General features: G+C 41.7%; 1 protein-coding gene across 4 annotated transcripts in view; it reads right to left on the reverse strand.

The window, feature by feature from the left end:
- TAB3 (TGF-beta activated kinase 1 (MAP3K7) binding protein 3) overlaps nucleotides 1-13006 on the reverse strand; it is a 43334-nt gene extending 30328 nt beyond the window's left edge. For 2 of the 4 annotated variants that reach the window (XM_066176977.1, XM_066176976.1), the window contains exon 1: nucleotides 12762-13004. The gene's annotated coding sequence lies outside the window, so the exon portion shown is untranslated. Of the gene's footprint in view, nucleotides 1-12761 lie in introns of all 4 variants that reach the window. The other 2 variants (XM_066176975.1, XM_066176978.1) reach the window with 2 other exon arrangements.
- Between the last annotated feature and the right edge of the window lie 453 nt (nucleotides 13007-13459).

The following is a 13459-nucleotide window of genomic DNA, read 5'->3' on the forward strand; positions in this document are numbered from 1 at the left end:
AGTGATGAGATTAACGCAATTCCTGGTTGGAGCACGTGTAACTTTTTACATACAGCTGAGCATAAAAAGACCATTTTTGTGATGATAGGGCTGGATGCTCTTTCCCAGAGCCTGTGACTGCAAGCTATAGCAAGAACATGTTGAACAGCCCTGTGGCTTTACAGAATCAGGAATACAAAATAGAGGGCAAGAGGTCCTTGACTACTAGGCAGTCTTGCCAGAGCTGACACTGCATGGCTGGCTGATGGTGAAGTTACAAATAAATGTCGCTCTCATCAGGTAGAGATACTGAAAAAAAAAAGGGTATAAATCTGAATATGAATGAGGAACACTTTCTGGAATTTTCAGGAATAGGTAGTATTTGACTTTTCAAAGCATTTAACCTTAAAGTTCCTATTCATAATTTCAAAGGTATCATTTCAAAGTATTTTTACAATATTTATTTTTATTCTACACGACAAATATCCTTCAAAATGTAAGTTACACATGTAAGTTAAACACTCCCTAAAGCCAAATCATTTCCACACTGATCTGCCTTACTGTACTCCATTAAGGTTGGTAGGATAAACTGCACTGATTTCATTTCCCTTTTAGGAAGCTATCCTCATAATCCTGCTTTAGAAGAAAAAGAAAAAAACACTAAGGGCTCAAAGGCAGCTTCAACCTAAAATACTTATTCTGCTCTTAAAGAGGTTTGTAATATTTCACTTCTCAAAACCAAAAAGATGCTGGCTAGCAGCTCAAGGTAGGTGCAGCCTCCAAAATCCACATCCTCCTTTTTTTTAATAAACCTCTCTCTTCTGTTAGGATTTATGGAGTTTTTTGGGTAACTCAGTAAAGCAACAGCCAAAGAACTGCTGAAACATTTTCTACACTACACCGAGCTTGCTCTGGAATTTGTGCTGGGCTCAGGGCTCTTCACCTCCATCAGAACCCAAGACTGGAACTGACACCCACCCATCAATTTGAGTGTCTCAGATGCAAGAACACAGAAGTCTTTCTTTCACCTGATATGTCACAGTGGTTTCCTTTGCTTAGATACTGCAGCAGAGAAGTGGTATTTAGTTCTTTAACAAATCTCCCAGTTTCTTTACTGTTGAGAAGTGGGAGTGTCCATATGGTTTGTAGAAAGCAATAATGTGGAGCATGCCCAGCTCTTCAGTTAGCAACTAATAATTTCAACCTTTTCAAACCAGTCTTCTTGTTTAACTCTCTTGAGTCCTAGAGGGGCATTATGTACAGAAAACACACAGGGAAAAAAATCAGAAAAAAATCAAGGTCATATCGTCCCACAAACCCAATGCAGTCTTATATATGGCAGGAGGTTAGAGGGTAGAAAAATCTGAAGTTTAAAATAACTTGGTGTCTCCCCCCTGGCCAGCCAAGCACAAGGGCCACCAGAGTATTCTCCCGAGGCACCTAAGTGATACATAATGCCTGCCCTGGACAAAGGAGAAGAGTGAGAGATTTGAACATTTCTGAATAATTAAAAAAAAACCCAAACAAACCTAACCAGCTGAAAGCACAAATACATTAAAATAACATTGTAATCTGATGCCTCGATTCCAAAATCATAGCACAAGTAGTCACACCCTGTGCTTCACCAAACAGCCCAATGACTCCTTCAGAATTCTCACAACTTTACTGCAAACAAACTCGGCTCTGAGCATTTACATAACCCAACTCAAGTGTAAGCTTTGGCTTCTCTCTGCTTTTAAAGAAGAGGGGGGAGAAGGAAGGAGATGAAAACCTTTGACATTTTAGTGCTGTTTAAGCACAAGCCTTATTCTATTTTGTTCTGTGTCATTCCTCCCCCACAGGATGGAAAGCAAAGCTACACATTCAGTATGTGAATGGCCACATGAGCTGAGCAATACCATAATAAACCTGTTAAGTTTGACTATAAATCATATGCAGATTCTGTTCCTTCCAACTGCTGGAGAAATATACAATTTAAGTAATTAGATACCTCTGAGAAGCCTGTTCTTTGATTCAGCATCAGCTTTAAAAAAACAAAGGTAATTAATGTTTTAAAAAACCCCAGACAATACAAAAATAATTGATGCTTATTTTCACGACTATTTCACACCACCAGTTTTCCATCATGGTGAACCAAACTCAGGACTATTTAAAGTCTGGGGGTTTTATTGGCTGAAAAATGATGATTTTTTTTTTTTTAACAATATTTACCCGAGAACCACAATCCAAAGAACCCCCAGTTATCAGATTTACACTATAATAACACCTCATCCAACCTTACTGATTCCCTGTTTTAGGCACCTTCTGCCAAGATGGGTTACTGGGCTCCACTCAGGGAATACACAAGACTTTGGATACTCAACACCCACCAATTCCCCAATACTGCCTGCACAGTTTAACCTACGGAGTTACTCTTCATTCGACTATCTTATTACACATTTTGTCTAATTTTCAAATGGATTGAAAGTAAATTCCACACAAATTTGCATTACTAGAAATCAAAAGTATGTGTCCCTAATTTACAAAATTATTCATACAACTGCTTTTACCTAAATAAAATGGAACTGCCTAATGTATTTTACATTTTAAAAGCAGTTTTGAAATTAATAGCATAAACCAAACATATCTCTAATGAAGGCTATGTAATAAACATATCCTAAACTGGTCTGGGAGTCAGTGAAAGGCAATTTAGCAGTGAATTCTGGAATATTAGAACTGCTGAGTAAGACACTATTGAATGTTACTTCCAGAAACAAAAACCAAAACAACAACAACAACAACCAAACACAAAAAACCAAACAAACAAAACCCAAAACAAACAAACAAAAACCTAAAAAATACAAACAAAAATTCTGAAACCTCAAAAGGGCAAAAAAACCGCACCAAAAATTATGAACATACTACACTCAAATACCAAGCTTCCTACAAACTTTAACTGGGAACATAGGGCTGCAATCTAATTCCCTTCTATGCAGAGACACAAAAATACAGTTACAACAGAAAAGCAATACTGAACATCCAAATCCATCATTTTTTTTGGTCCAGCATACAGCGTCACAACACAAAACACCAAGGAAACAGCCATCCCAGCAAAAGAGTGGTGGTTTTAATACTGCTGTTGAACTCTGAAAAAAAAATTTAAAAAATTAAACGAGTATTAGGCACAAAACCCCTTTAACTTCAGGAAGTAAGTTGGGGTGGTGATGGGGGGGGGGGGGGAATCTTTGTCTAGGGAAGTATTTATCATCATAAAATGCTCTCCAACAGCACACACTCTGGCTGCTTCCACAAGAGGAATTGTCACAAAGGAAGTATCATCTGACTGTTTCATAATCACTTGAAACCAGTAAAAACACAATAATTTTGAAGGAAGAATTTGCTTCTCCTTTCCTTTTAACACTTGCTCCACCCAACACACCACCACAAATGGCAACATGGACATCACCAAAGCTAAACTTTGATTTAAAACACTAAATATTCACCCAAACTGGATCAGCTGCCTGATTCCCCTCAAAACCCCACAATATCTTGTGTCCCAGACAGACACAAAACTTGGAGACAGAAGCAGGAAGCCAGGGTGAGAGAGAAGGAAGTGTCAGACCAAGTGTCAGGATGAGATCTGACCATGAAGACCTCAGCGCAGACTCTCCCTTCAAGTAAAGCACAAAAACTTCTTAGAAATTAGACTTTCTCCTTAAGAAAGCAGTCCAAGTCACAGTCCAAGGCTTAACTCTTTGATTCCATTTAGCAGTTTTCCTGTTACAGGAACCTCATAGTTGCAAGGAACTATGCAACCAACAGTTCTGGTTGCAACCAATGCATCTGGTGGGTCACACTTTACTCAGTGATTTAGATACTGAAGTGAAACATGTAACATCTCTAGAAGTCTTATTTTCCACATTAAATGACAGAAAAATCAGCACCTCTCTGAAATCCACATGATCTATATTCAAGCAATCCAGAAACCTAAACCTTGGAGAAGCATTGATTGTTCCCAACCTCATGAAAACCTGCCTTCCTGAATCTTCATCTTCTTTTTTATTTGGAAGAACTGGGAAAAGTTCTTAGCCTTGACCACAGGAAAAACAAAGCCATCAAACCAGATTAGTTATAAATTTCAGGGATATGCAAATACAAATCACAGAATAGAGAAAATAATCCAAAAACCCGAGCAAACTACACAAAATACTAATATTGTGATTGAAAAATGTTAGTATTTTGAGATACATAGAACTGATATTAGTTTAATCCAGTATCATATAAGAATTAAAACACACATCTAAAGACAACTTTACAATCCTCACAGATTCCTTCAGAGAAGTTATTCTGCAGAAAGGTTTACAATCTCAGTAATATACTCAGAAGTTACTCATCTTTAAGTATTTAATAAAACACAAATTTCATGTACTTGAATATATGTGTAATAAAAACCTATTATAATTCAACCTTGAGGTTTGCACCTTAGTAAACTCATTTAATGTTTAAGCAGTCTTTTTTCATAGCTAGTAAAATCATTAACTATTAAAGGAACCCAAATTAAATACTGCTTACTACAAATGCAATATAGCTATTTAACTGCTTTTTAAGAATACTTTATTGAAATCATCACCAAAATACTTTCGGAATTTAAAAAAAAAAAAATCCAAATTTTTGGTAGAGTATTTGTCTACTGGATAGGTTTCTAGTGGCATTCTGCCACCCTGTACATGCTATGAAGTAACCCAACAACTAAGATGCTCATAGTACAGAATATGGGATCATTAGCAGTACTGAACAAATAACCCCAAACACCAAGTTTTTCTCCCTGCTTGACTTTTATTATAGTTTAATAAAAATTAAGATTATTTTTATGATTATGTAACATGCTTACATAACTCAGAAATTCTGTTATACACAGAAATAACTTGCCCTGCAAGTCTAAGTATACCATACACTTGCTGGGAAAAGAAAACAAACACCACCCTTATCCCCCATAAATCCAACTATAGTGAAAAAAAAAACACCAAAATCAAACTCAGAAAAGCGGACAAAAGAAAGCCCTAAGCAACTCTAAGTGCATTCCCCTTAAGTATGTAGAGTGTTCATTTTCTGAACAGACTAAACAGACTGTGCATAAATAGTTTCATTTTAAAAATGAGTGCAGCTTACAGAAGCATGTGGCAGTCAACCATTTTTACTGATGGCACTACAACCAACAGTGGCAAAACAGTTCAGAAAGCAGCACTTAGGAACTAATTCAAAATATCTATAGTCCATGCTCCAAGGCTGACTAAGTAAGGCTTCTGGCAAAGCTTAAACTCCAATATTTCATGAATTGTCAAGTGGATAGAGTAATCCAAGGATTATGCTCAAGAGAAGTTATTCAGAGTAGCCCCAAAGCAGAAATTTGCTCCTGTCACCAGGACACTTCTCCCATAAGACACATCTGTTCTTTCTGGAATCTGTGTTCTAGCACATAATCAAAGCATAAGAACAAAACATATCAAAATGTCAATGTTACAACTGCTTTCTTCTCACCTGAATCATAGAAATTCTAACACTTAAACCTATTTCTTTTTTTTTTCCCCCCTCTTCTTCTAGAGCTCACAAAAGCTATACCTTTCAAAACTTTCAAACAACAAGAGACCTTTAGAGTCTCATTCTTTAAACTTCTTTACAGGAAGCTGGACAAAACAATGGTCTGTGGTAAAGATTTTAACAGGATTCAGTGGTGGGGGGGAAAGCACGTAAGGACTGCTTGGTTTTGTGGGGGTCTTTCCAAAACTCAATTCACAGAAGAGAGTCAGATTTCTTTTGATTCTTTCCTGTCAGCTCCCCAGCACCAATCCCCCTTCAGCTGGTTCTCTGAGCCACCGAGTCCATGAACTGCAGCCCCACAGCGAGCACAGCTTCGCTGAGCCCAGGACTGGCAGCAATAAATTTCCGCCACCTCATCCAACCACCAGGAGAGTGAGCAGAATCGCTCAGAAGATACGGATTCCTAAACAGGTAAGAGAAGTAGGAGCTCTTCTTCCACCTCCTCTGTGTTTTCAGGACAGGAATCCTCCATCAGACTGAAGACACCAGTCCACTACCGCTGGGCTTCAACCGCTCAGTAACAGATGGACACGAGAACAAACTGCACTGGGACTGCTGAAATCCAAACCCAAGGACTGAGTGGTACAGATAAGAATCAAACAGCACAAGCCTCCATGCCCTGATCACATCTTGGATAACATATGCTCTTAGGAGAAGTGTCATAAATTTTTGCTACAACTTTTCCAGTAAAATGTCTCAGTTAAGGAAAAGCAGCTTTCAAGTGACTGGGTGTTCCTCCAGAAATAGAAGTAGTGTTTCTCACAGCACCAGAAATGTCTGTGTTGTTGGTACTAGTGCCTCCATGAGTAACAGCTACAGAGATCACTGCAGATGCCTCAGTGTCCACATTACTATAGGAAGATGTCACTCACCTGATGGAACTAAGACCATCAAGACCTGTTGTAGAGAGGTGCTGAGAGGATTCCTTCTTCTCTTTGGAAAACTTCAAGCTGCCCTCCACAAAAGCCATCTCCCACTTACAGACCCCTTACTCCTAGATGAAGGAACTTTATTTCAACACTTATGTGATTTTTGAACTCTTTCTCTCTCTCTCTTTTTTTTTTTTTTTTTTTTTTTTTTTTTTTTTTTTTTTTTAATACAGTAGATGATAATTTCTAAAGACAGACCAAAATAGCTGATCTTACTCAGGTCTTTCGTAGGCCTAAGGCTACCTTCAGCCTCATTTACCTCAACTCCCAAATCTTGAAAAGGATTGGCAGGTAGAACATTTACTTGACTTGGAACTTTCTTTAAAGCAAAAGAAGCATTTACAGCATCTAAGAGGCTGGGCTTCAAAAGCAAAGAGGCAAATTTCATTTAAGAGAACCTACATTCTGCCATTTATGAACTTAATTCAGCTGCAACAGATGTGGTACAAACTCTTCCCTGTCTGACCTCTCTTCGTTAAACTGGATATTCCAAGAAAACAGTAATTAAATATGTTTGTTGCAGAAAGCGCCAATGAACTCAAACCAACACAGAAGGAAGTTGGATGTGAACAGGGACAATTCTCACTGTCACTGCCTGCTACTAAAACCAACACACATCCAAGAGTAACAGCTTCAGTATAAGAGCAGGAGAAAGCACAAAACTGCAAACATATTCCTGAGCAATTACTCCAAAAGTTCTTACTCCCAGTGCATGAAGCATTCAGCCCAACTGTGAGATCCATTGTGAAACACCGGTGTAACACATTGGTGCTCATGAAGTTGGGACAGTATGCAAACTTTTATAACCACATTTTCATGATGCTGCCCAAACAGCAGGAAACAAAGCACAGATAAAAGACTCAAACAGCGGCTCCCCTGTGCTCTACATTTGAAACTTATTAATGAGTTGAAAAAAATCCATGCTAATGTACAAAAGCACTGACAAAAGATTTAAAATATAATTTCATGTAAGTGTTCCAAATTCAGCTAAAACACTTAATCAGCAATTACTGAAGTCATATTTGCAAACGTCCCCATCACAACTGCAGCTAAAACTTGACTTTTACCAGGAAAGAACATAAAGTGACTTTTCAGCAGAATATCCAGAAAATAACTTCAAAGTTTTTAACACATTCAAATCAGCAGTGAGAAGATGATATTTGATGCAATGCCTGCTAGTAGAGATTTAGCCTATTCGTATTTTTTGGAGCAAATATGAAGCAACAGAGAAATTGTACCAAATTAACACTTCATCTTATCTAGACACATCATTTCTGATCCAACATTAGCAGGATTACAGTGAAAATTACTATTCTTTCAAGATAAATAAGAGAATTTCAAGAAAAAAAGGCAGACACATTTTAATGCAATGCTCTGCAACAGCCTAGTACCTGGCTGAAAATTTCTGCAAGCTGATCTTCGAGAACATCCGCATGAAAGCAAATTTCTTTCATAACTTGCACAACATGTAGGCAAAAGGAAAAAAAAAGACAACAAAGACCAGCCATCTCCTATTCATAAACTATTACTGATCCTATGCCCAAACTGAAAGAACAAAACAAATCTGTAACTCTTTCAAGTGCTAGGAAAAAATGCCCACATCTTGAGTCAAGCCAAAGTACACAAACTCCCCACTGAAGACAAAGATTTACACTTGAGGATTTATACCAACGTGACAAAAAACATACATAGAACAAACCAAGCCTTTTGGCCAGCCCCTTCCTAATGCAGCTGTGACACTGTAAACCAGGAAGAGTTGTTCAAACAGATGAGACTTGGGGGCAAATCACCTCAGAATATAACTGAGGAATGGAAAAATGCTTAACGCTGTAGCAAGATTAAAATACAGCACTTCTGTGGTTCTTTTTACCAAATCTGGTAAGAAATAGTCAATACTGAATGCAGTTTATTAAAAAGTACAAGTTTTGTTCCTGCCACAACATCCAAGACAAATACTGATAGCAACAGGTTTTTTTTTTTTTTTTCAACCACGATTCCACAGAAATTGACCCACTTTTCAAATTAATATACACTTTAGTGGATATGCAATTTCATTTGAAAGAAAGTATTTTATTGTGAGCTTGGAACAAGACTAAACAGAATCTGCTGAAAGGTGTTTTCCAGAAAACACTCAATGATCCAGCAGGAAGCCCACACCCCATGCAGGTAGGAAAACATCTGTACTTGAGCTGTGACAGCCAGGCTGCTAAACATTAGCACAGCAGAATGACCTCTCTCTTCTCTCTTTATGACTTTGCTATTTGCTTACAAAGCCCTGTGCTTTAAACAACTCTCTGAAAAGAGCAGCAATTTTCCTTTTAATAGAGCCAAATTAGGACAAAACCTGGTAATTCAATGCTTTTAAAATACCACTTCTTTGCATTCAGGCCCTTAATAAAACAAAGCCCACCAGGAACTGAAGAACGAATGCTTTTTGAAAACACAAAGCTCTATATAACCTCAACAGAGATGGCATTTTTCATTTTTACACTGTAGTGCTATGCTGGCCATTTTAAAACAACACTTGAATAGGGAGAAACATTCAACACAGTAATCAATGGGGTGTAAGAATACTGACATGTTACTTCCACTCTGACATTAAGCTGAGACAGACATTGTGATCCATCTGGTATAATTAACCTTCAAAAAGAAAAAAAAAGAACAAGAAAAATGCCAAACAATAAGAGCTCACTGCACAACTTGAACAGTATAAGCAATACAGTGGCATTGTCTCACATTATATACTGAATTTTGTGACACATATTTCAGCTTCTCAAGTCAATGAAAACACCTCAGTGACCTTTTTTCCGGAAGTTGTGCACATGAGTCTCCTGGACACAAATACCACAGTGCCACCTCTTAAACACCGACTGACACAGCACACAAGTTGCTGACCAATCACTCTCCTCACACAGAACAGGAGATACCCAGCACAGATATTCAATACCACAGAACACCTACACTATAACCGTCTGGAGCTGGAGAGAGCATTCTGCTTAAGTATTTTGAGCAATTCACAGTCTGAAATCCTTTCAAAGGACAACTTTGACTGACACTTGATGGTTTGGCAGACTACAGGAACTTATTCTAGCAGTGTTTTCAACCAACACCTTCAACATTTGCACACACGAGTCTAAACAAGTATTTCAAAACTACTCTTTCCATTTACGGTGAGAGCTTCACAGGTGAGAACTGGCATCATGACATCACCACACACTGAACTTCTGCAAAAGGGTTCTCAATCTCTCACAGAAACAAGACAGGCAATAGTGCCCTCTGGACAGTATTTAAGTCTACTGTGCCCATACAGAAATAAGCCCAGAGAAAATTTTTATTATATAGAAAACCAAGAGTTCCAACTTGGAAAAGAAAAATACAATAATAGAAAACTTTGCCAGAGGTTTGAAAGTAAATCCCTAATATCAGTTTACTGCACTAGGCAGCCCCAAAATTTTTCAGTTTGTCTTTATTTTTCTGTTTGAGTAAAGACAGCAACAGGGACAGGAAAAGATATTGCAAAACCACAAGTTACAGATATTTCTACCATGTACCTTGCAGTCAAAAGCAGTCCAAAAGCTTATGATAATGTTTCAGGCTTTGTATGAACCATCTTAGTTTCACAGCCCATTTGTCACCTGCCTTTTAACCATGCCATGTAGGAAAAATACCTTCCACTGCCAACACCTTTAGTTACACTTTCCTTGCACTTATGTGTGCACACACAGGCAGTGCACCCACTTCAGCCCGCAGCAGTGGAAGAGCAGCACCAGAGATGCTCCCAGAGCACAAAGTGTCACAGCAGGGTTGAGCTGGATGACTAAGCAGGCACAACAGACCTGACATTACCCAAAACTTACCAGATTTGATAATTTACTCAATGACTCCATCGGCACTAAAATACCTTTGGTGTCAAAAAAGGAAATCAAAGGCTTTTGCTTGTGCTGATGATTTTGTTGAAACACTGAAGCTGTGAAAGCAGGGATTTGAAAATCATCCCAGTTGAAGACAAAGCGCTTTGAAAAATAACTCAGTAAAACATCTTAGGTTTCCTATTTATTATGTACTACAGCACACACCCATGGAACTCTTGCCCTAACCAAGAACACTTTTGCAGCTCATACTTTGGGGCTACTTATGCTGTTTACAAATACACACAAAATGAACCACCACAGGTTTGAAGTCAGGAGAAAGCAAGCCTCTACAGACCAGCATAACCAAAAACTTCATTTAAGCCCTACATAATTCTTGAGGGGACAGAGGAGAGCTACTGCTGGATAACCCAAAGAAGCACATCAATGTACCCTTGTGGATGACTTCAAAGGAGTGTTTTTCCATCAGGATTACCTTTTACTCTGCAACTCAACAGAGAGACACCAGCACAGACATCACCAAAGCTGGCTGAAAGTCAGATATGTTTTCTCTTCCTCAAGATGAAAAGTCATGGAAAGAAACAGGAGCCTCAATGAGATTCAGAAAACAAGAATGGACATAAATCTCACAATACCCTCATTATATTTATCTCCAAGCATTATCTGTAAAGGTTACGACCCAAGATGAAAAAAATACATCATGAAAGTATAATTTCATAGTAAGAATACATCACACCCAGCTACCTGTGTTTAAACCAAAAGATTAAAGGCAGGCTTAAATGCAGATTTTATTATTCTTTACTAATGCATGCAAAATTTGGTATGTTGGTAATTTTATGGACAAACTGAGGCAATCTATATATATACTTTAATACAGGTTTTTATAGCACTCTTCAGATTGCTGCAGTCAACAGACACCATTCACAAGGCAGGACAAAGTGCAAGCTTTGACAAATGTTGTGAAATACTTTATTTTTAAGAATGCTGTTCCTCTCTCTCTACAAAGAGGAAATGAATTTAACATTTCTTCTTTTTACATGAAATATATTAACTACAAATATACTTAAGGAGCGGCAGAAGAAAGTATTGCTTTTCTTGCAGATTGTGAAAACAAAAATAAAGTTACCAGAACAGGGACTGGCCTTTGACCACACAAGCTTTACCGGTAAGTTTAAAGAGTTCTGTTATACTAAGTCCTCTGGAAACATTAGTGATCAGGTGGTCCTGCTCCAGAACATAAGCCCATAAAGAAATGCTACTCTATTTTGTCACAGGAAACACCAGCACTAAAAATAACAAACACATATTGACACATCAGCTGGACAGGTTGACCTGACCACTCTCGGTATTTATTTAGAATTCAAGAATAGCATCTTCAAACCTATCAGCATTGAGACCTTCCATGACAGGTTTATGCCTGTTTACCTGAACAGTGTCTTACTTTAAGTTTTCCCATCACTTTCCTAGTGTGGCGTATCTGAGCCATTCCATTTGTTCTGGACACAGGGAATCTCCACCAAACTCTGAAGTACAGATCTAAGCCATCTAAGCAATTGTCTTTCCTCTCCTTGTTTTCTCCTTGCCAAAGCCAGGGAAACAACGGCTAATATCATGTTTCAAGTTATGTTTGAGCAAGGGGAAAAGCACAGCCACTGCACAGTCCCACACCAACACTGAACAGTGTTAAGAGCCGCATCCATCACCATATCCACTTACATTAGAAAAACCAACTAAAATGAAACTCGAGTTAATCTTCCTCAGAGCCAATACAAGCAGTCGATAAGATCTCAAACCCGACCTGAAGCCAAGATCCTGGGCAGAGCATAGCCAAGGCCTTGCTACCTTTGGGGGCCTTCTATTTCTAGAGCCAAAGCACAGCAGCAGCAGCATCGCGCTGCAGTCACGTCCAAGGGGCAGCGGCAGCGTTTACCTGTGAATCCATTCGCTTTTTATTATTTAATTTATTTTCACGCACCAAAAGCAGCACCAGTGGCCCGGCAGACGGCACAGCCTCCGCCGAGGGAACACCCGCACGGGATCCCCGGGCAGTCCGCCCGCCTCGCTCCGCAAAGGGCTCCAAAAACAAAGACCAAAGTTTTCCCTGCTCGCTGCGTGGGAGTGCGGCAGCAAAACAGGAGCCAGGATCAACACGAGCCGCCTCCCGTCACCACACCCGGGCCCACGCAGGGCAGGACACCCCTGTTCCCCGGGGCAGCCCGTCGGTGTCCCCCGGGACGGCTCAGCCCGCTCCCTCACGGGGACGGGGGGGGGGACACCCACAGCCCGGGGGGATGGGGGGACGGAGGGTGTCCCCCGAGCCTCCCTCCCCGGCCCTCGGCAGCGGGGCGGCCCCGCCCGCCCCCAGATTCACCCCCCGCCCCTCTCCCTGACCACCGCCCCCCCTCACCGTGCTGCGCTGGCGGCTCGGCTCCGGCTGCGGCTGCAGCTCCGGCGGCTGCATTCCCGCCCCCCGGCTCTGCCCCGGGCCCCGCTGCGGGGATCCCCCCCGCTCCTGCTGAGAAAGGGGAGAGGGAGAAGGAGAGGCGCGTGCCCCGGCGGGCGCGGGGAGCGGCGGCGGGACCGGGCACGGGCTCCCGGGGCAGAGCGCGGCCGGGAAGCGCTTCCGGGCTCAGTGCGGGGCGCTGGGGCCGCCGGGCGGGGCGGGGCCCCGGCTGCGCCCAACAGCATCCGACATGGCGCGGCCCGCGCGCGCCGGACCGCACGGCTCTCGCGAGACTTGGCGGAAGCAGCGGATGGGGGGGAGCGGGGAGCGCGAAGGTGCGCGGCAACGAGCGGGGGAAGGCGGAGCGGGGGAAGGCGGAGCGGGGGAAGGCGGAGCGGGGGAAGGCGGGGCGGGGGAAGGCGGGGCGGGGGAAGGCGGGGCGGGGGAAGGCGGGGCGGGGGAAGGCGGGGCGGGGGAAGGCGGGGCGGGGGAAGGCGGGGCGGGGGATGGCGGGGCGGGGGAAGGCGGAGCGGGGGAAGGCGGAGCGGGGGAAGGCGGAGCGGGGGAAGGCGGAGCCCGCCGGGGGGGCGGGGCCAGGGCGGTGTGAGGGGGCTCCGGGCTGGGGGTTCTCTCCTGTCCCTCCTCCGCCCCTTCCCCGCGGG

Source organism: Chamaea fasciata, unplaced genomic scaffold, assembly GCF_029207755.1.
Source record: "Chamaea fasciata isolate MVZ Bird 193981 ecotype frontalis unplaced genomic scaffold, bChaFas1.0.hap1 SCAF_2, whole genome shotgun sequence".
NCBI lineage: Eukaryota > Metazoa > Chordata > Aves > Passeriformes > Sylviidae > Chamaea > Chamaea fasciata.